Source organism: Pundamilia nyererei, unplaced genomic scaffold (assembly GCF_000239375.1).
Source record: "Pundamilia nyererei isolate P.nyererei 1_Seehausen unplaced genomic scaffold, PunNye1.0 scaffold00169, whole genome shotgun sequence".
NCBI classification, from domain to species: domain Eukaryota; kingdom Metazoa; phylum Chordata; class Actinopteri; order Cichliformes; family Cichlidae; genus Pundamilia; species Pundamilia nyererei.
Genome location: NW_005187570.1, coordinates 499,389 through 506,166, shown reverse-complemented (window position 1 = coordinate 506,166; position 6,778 = coordinate 499,389).

Sequence of the window (6,778 nt, the reverse complement as noted above, 5' to 3'; positions counted from 1 at the left end):
AGGCTGAGATCTTCCTCCACCTCTCCTTTATCTCCCCCTCCTGCAGAGGGAGCTCCTGAGGAGAGGAAAGCTCCTGCAAGATGTGACAATCTCCCCCACCAGTCACCTTTTTCTCACCATTTGTGTACCATCACACTGCTTTCTGCAGTACAACACTGTTCAAAAATTGCAATAAATAACTGGAAAATCTGGGGTGTTCTAAAACTTTTGACTGGTAGTGTATATAAATAAAAAGGCTAGAGGTTAAAAGCTTTGTGGCTAGAGGTGAGTTTTGAGATGATTTTTAAAAGAGTCCAGTGATGGGGCGTTGCGAGAGTTCCAGAGGGTGGGGTCTGCTACACTAAAGGTTCTGTTCCAAAGGTTTGGAGGTTGTTGTGAGGGACAGAAAGTAAACCCCTGGCTGAGTACTGCAGTATCTGAGACTGTGTGTATGGCTGCAGCAGTGTCAGACAGGTACTGAGGGCCCAGAGTATCAAGGGATTTGTAAGTGAGAAGAAGGATCTTGTAAGTAATGTGTGACTAGTCTGGGAGTCAACTGAGAGTCGGTTGAAGTGACATGTTCCAGAGATAAGTGCATGTTAAAATTGTAGCAGCTGAGTTCTGGACATACTGGAGCCTGTCCAGGTCTTTGCTGGAAATCCTGAACAGCCGTAATCCAGCCAGATGGTGAGAAAGACTTGGATAAGGGTTTCTGCTACAGAGGATAGCCAAAATCGAAAGGTAGGACTGGAACTTGAAGAGTACAGTACCAGTGAGGCCAAGATAGAGGAATAGTGTGAGACACCCTTACCTCTCCAGTTATGAGTTATCTGCTTTAAGGTATGCATTTCACAGTTATACCAGGAATTCAAGTACTTCTGATTTTAGTTTTGTTTTTTTATTTTAATAATAATTTGACCTGAAATGAGAACTAAACTGGATAAAAAGTTTGAAAAATCAAATGAAAACTCTAAAACTGTTTTTTCAGTTCAGGGAAACAATGCAAAGAGTTAGATGGTAAATGGGCAGATTCTATTTTTTAGCACTTTTCTGCTCTCCCAGAGCACTCGAAGTGCCACATTCACCCATTCACACAAACAGTTCTTTCTGTGCTTTTCAGTGCTTCCTAGCCAACATCCACATTCTGATGGATCCACGGAGAGCAACATGGGGTTAGTATCTTGCCAAACGATATTTGTCATTCAGACTGGGGAAGCCAGGGATCGAACCACTAACCTTCCGATTAGTAGATGAGCTGCATTTGAACTAAGTTATCCTGCTGTAACCAGCTTTCTGTAAGGCAGAATAAATCAATATGTTGATCAATTATTACTTGCTATACTAATAATTATTAAGTGCTAACAGGCAATTAGAAGAGAGAGGAATGTTAGCCACTTCATCCAAAGTGAGATGGATGTCATATCTTCTAACAAGACAGGTTTTCCTCATTTTGACCAAGCCACACACCGAATCAACATTACACAACGTCACATTTCTCCAAACAGAATCACCAGAGTAGGGAAAAGCTATTTGAAACATGAATCATGGGCTTCTGTTTAGAATTATGCCTTCTCACCATTACTAAGCCAGCCTGTTTTCCTGGCTGCTTGGGAAAATCTGCTAACGTAAAGGTAACAGTGCCTTACAGGTCAACTAGGCTGCAGACAGCAATAAAGGATGTCTATTCATTGCTTATAATTACTTTGTCACCTAAGAGTCACTGCATGAGGATTTTCACTGTTAAAAGTACATCCCAAATAGATGAGCTCATGAGCTCTTTATGCTTCTTGTTTCTTATATTACAGAATATAATCTGAAATGGGACACAAACAATGTTACTGTCACGGTCGGACGGTCCTCCCCGGGCAACCTGGGTTTTGTTATTTTGGTTTTCTCCTGTTTCTCCTCTCTCCCAACCGTGGCGTTTGTTTACGGAAGCTCGCGCTTCCGGGGAGGGTGTGGCCCGGACGGAGGCTCCTCCGCGCGGCTGTGGACTCACCTGCACTTGATCGCCCTGCCCGCTGCTTCTAATCAGCCTTCCTCTTAGACCTGTGGCATTTAAGGAAGATGTGTGGCGACAGTTGACATCGGATTATTACTCCAAGCCGGAAATTGGCAAGGAGAAGAGAATCCGGGGTACTCTTTCTCCTGCATCTGTGACAGTTTGTGTGAGTGTGTGCATGTTTGCATAAATGTTGCACAGACTATGGCAAAGAAAAGCAAGAAAATTTAGTGATGAAGTGATGAAGCTGGCTTATATCAGCAATATATTATAAAGTGAAATTAAATCTTCAGCCTTGAAGCAGAGAAAACCTCTTGGCAGACAAAATCTGTGCATTCACTCAGTAGAAAACTTGATGAAGGAAATGTAATTTCCTGTCAGTCATGTCATCTGGGTAAATTTGCTGAAACCAAGGAGTTGGGAGGTGGCACATGTCTTAAGGGACACATCTCTTCTCCGAAGAGCATTTTTCCAGAAATGCTCTTGGTGAAACAACGGTGCTCAGTATGACTAAATGACAGATCCATTTAATGCAGCTGCACCTGCTGATTTTACTTCTCCTGAAAAACACCAGTTCATCGATATGACATCTGATTCCATCCTGCGGCTGAGGTTTGCAGCACAAACACTGAGTAAATTCTGGCTTGGTGTAATTAGGAGAGGATGGACAGCTGTTGGCATTCGACTTCCCTTTGCCACATCTTTCATCTGTGAGAAGGGGTTTTCTCCTGTTGCCTCAGTGAAAACAAAGTGCAGATTTTGAATAAATGATTTTGGTTAGGATTAGGCCTTCAACACCTCGAGAAGGTGTGCAGTGAAAAACAGGCTCAGTGCAGCTACCAATGGTGATGTGGACGGCGAATCAGCTTCGGATGTGGAGAGTACTACGGCGTATCAGATGCTGCTGTGCACATTGGCATATTTCCCTGTTGCTTGTCTTGTGTTTCATGGTGTTACAATGTGAAGATACATGTGCTTTTTTGTGCTGAGGAGTTTTTGTTTTCTGTTCTCATACTGATTCCCTATTGAGGACCAGTATGAGCAGAGTTTCTTTTTTTCTCCTCGACTGCCCTTTTGTGTTATACATTTCATTGTTTCTTTAAAATGCCACCTTGTCTGACCTGTCTCCCCAATATGATGTTTGTGTATTTTATGTACAGTCAGAAAGGCTGAAATTTTGATGCAGGCAAATGCAAGTGACAAACAAAGGCATTCATTCATTCAAGTATTGAACTGTCCCTTGTCAATGACATGTTTTGTCATGGTCCTGGGTCATTTTGACCCAGTGTTCTTAGTTTTCCTGTGGTTTTGTATTTTGTTCCTTATGTTCATTGGATTGTTTGGTTTGGTATTTGGATTCCCCCTGTGTTCATGCTTTTATTGTGGTGTTTGTTCTGGTACCGTGTTCCCGTCCTTTGGGTTCTGTGTTCTCCTCATCCCCTCGTGTATTCATCCTTGTTCTCTGCCTCTCTCTCTCTCTGCCTCTTTCTCTGTGTACTGTGTTGTGTTTAAGGTCCACATCTTGGTGTCATTATTTTCAGTTTCGTGTCCTCCCCGCTCGGTCATGAGTAATTGTCCTCAGCTGTGTTCCCCGTGTGTTCCCACTTCCCTCATTACCTTCTGTGTATTTATGTCAGAGTATCCCTTTGTTCCGTGTTGCGTCGTCCCTCTAGGTTGTGTGCGTTCCCCCGTGTCTTCCCAGCGCCTCAGCTTTAGTTTCTCCCAGTATAGCTTTAACCGAACATTACCTGGTTTATAGAGACAGGGGTTGTGGACCTAAGGTATGAGGGTTTTTTAAGTACTTTATACTCTTGCTTATTATTAGGTTTTATGATTGGTTTTAATTCTTCATTCATTGATAATAGACAGAGGGTTTATTTCTGTTCAGATTTCATTCTTTACTTTTATTTTTACCTTGATTTCTTACAGATGTCCTGGTCGGGAGTTTAACCCACAACTCCTGTTATAAAATGGCATGTAGTCTTACCACTACACTATCCAGCTGCTAAATGAAGCCATACTGGCTTGACGTCGCATGGATTAACAAAGCCTGCGCCAGGTGTTGAGTAACCAGGATCCATGATGAGAACTGGGCTACATGAATACGATGAAGAACCTAAGCAACCAGATTGACAGCAACACAACTAGTAGCTCAGTGTTCCAACTTTCAGAAGAAAGAACTGCTCTCATGGCTAGAATAAGGATAGTTGAGTGCGAGAGGAGCTGACCTAAAAGATAGAATCATGGCGAAGCTTCAAACCCGGATCCTCCATAGCCAGTTACCAAGACTACGTGAAATACCCTCAGAAGATCTACTAGATGATGTGAATGCAGCACTACGGACGATACCTACCACCACTATTAAAGAGACTAACCAGCTGATCTACATCATGGCAGCAGTGATCAGTGAAATGCTTAGCTACAAGTTGAACAGCCACAAGAAGCAGTACCCTCTATGGAGAAGGAGACTAGATGCCAAGATCAAGGTAGCACGGAGGAAAGTGAGCCAACTATTGGAGCTGCCGAAAGGTGGAATGAAGAGGATGCCTAAGAAGTACAGCAAGCTGTCCATACCTGAGGCCTTGGAAACTGCCAAGCAAAGACTCACAGCCTTGGCCAGCCGCTTCAAGAGATACACCAGAGAGATAGAAGGCAGGACAATAAACCAGCTATTTCCACAGAACCAGCCAAGATGTACTCTCAGTGGCAGGAGAACAACATGAGAACACCCACCAACAAGGCTGAAGACCAAGCAATACTGAAAGAGCAACACATAACAGCAACACATAACAGCAATGCTCAGTGGCTAGTGGATCTAAGAGCAGACCACAGCAACCTCCTTGAACAGGGTCCAGTAACCATCACAGTGGCAGACCTACAAGAAAGGGTCTCCGGTATGAAGAATTGGACAGCAGCAGACTCTAGCAGTCAGCCGAGACTACAAGACCAGACTGACAAACCTGTGCACTGCCTGGATTGAATACAAGAAGGCCCACACCTGGAACCTAGAATGCCTATAACTATACAGGATCAACAGGACACTAAGAGCCTTCATCAGGAACTCAATTGGATTGTGGTGGACAACAACATAGGCCAACTTCAAGCCCATAAATGGTAAATGATAATTGGACTGTATTTGTATAGCGCTTTACTTAGTCCCTAATGCCCCCAGAGCGCTTTACACTACATTCAGTCATTCACCCGTTCACACACACACACACAGCTACAGCTGCCCTGGGGCGCACTGACAGAGGCGAGGCTGCCGGACACTGGCGCCAACGAGCCCTCTGACCACCACCAGTAGGCAATGGGTAAAGTGTCTTGCCCAAGGACACAACGACTGAGACTGTCCGAACCGGGGCCCAAACCTTGCTGTTCTGTACAGGCCTGAACCCCCTCAGTCAGATCATTGACAAGACTGGCTACAGATACCGACTACAGAATGGAGCAGTTGTCAGCCACCTCCTGTACCAAGAGTGAACGAGGCATCGATTCACTGATTCACACCACCAGGGTCTAAAGTAATGATATCGGAATGATGTTCGGTCTGGAGAAGTGTAATTGGATGATGACAAAGAGAGGTAAGGTAGTCAGAATTTAGGGGATTGAACTACCAGAAGGTAACATTGCAGACATCAAGGACAGCTACAAGTACCTGGGAATCCCACAGGCAAATGGAAACCATGAAGAGGCCGCTAGAAAACCTGCAACCACCAAGTACCTGCAGAGGGTCAGGCAAGTCCTGAGGAGTCAGCTAAATGGTAAGGACAAGATCTGGGCTATCAACACCTACGCCCTGTCCGTGATCAGGTACCCTGCTGGGATAATAAGCTGGCCAAAGGAGGAGATAGAAGCCACTGACATCAAGACAAGGAAGCTCCTGACCATGCATGGAGGGTTTCACCCCAAGTCCAGTACCCTGAGGCTGTACGCCAAATAGAAGGACTGGAGAGCGTCAGTACCACAGTCCAGGGTGAGGCAGCGAACATCCATGAATACATCAGCAAGATGGCCCCAACCGACCGCGTGCTCAGTGAATACCTCAGGCAGCAGAAACCCAAGAAAGAAAGATGGTATACAGAAACATCTGTGCTGAGTATGTCCTGGAAGTCCCAAGGTCAAAATGGGAGACGCCCCTAGGGTGGTGGAGAATGACTGAGCTAAGATCCTGTGGGACTTCCAGATACAGACAGACAAAATGTTAGTGACTAACCAACCAGACATAGTGGTGGACAAGCAGAAGAACATGGCTGTAGTGATAGATGTAGCGGTTCCCAATGACAGCAACATCAGGAAGAAAGAACTCAAGAAAGTGGAGAAGTACCGAGGGCTCAGAGAAGAATTGGAGATGATGTGGAAGGTGAAGGTAGCCATGGTCCCAGTGGTAATCAGAGCACTAGGTGCAGTGACTCCCAAGTTAGGCGAGTGGCTCCAGCAGATCCCAGGAACAACATCAGAGATCTTGACTGTTCGCATTTTTCTGTTCAGGTGTGGCATCAAAGTCACCCTCTACAATTTAAACAACAGAAAATGGTTATTTCTTGAAATTCTTATTCACTGCTTCTAGGGTTTTAATAGTTTTGCAATTTTCATTAGTTTTTATTTTTATTTAGTTTTGACTTCAGATTTTCCATTTTATATCAGTTTTAATTAGTATTTACCAATTGTTTGCTAGTTTAGTTTTTATTTTTTGAAAATCCTTAGTTTCAGTTTAGTTTTGATTAGTTTCAGTTATAGTTTTAGTTGTGTTTGCAATAATTAAGTCTAACAAAATCCCAGTTTCATCATATCAGTCAT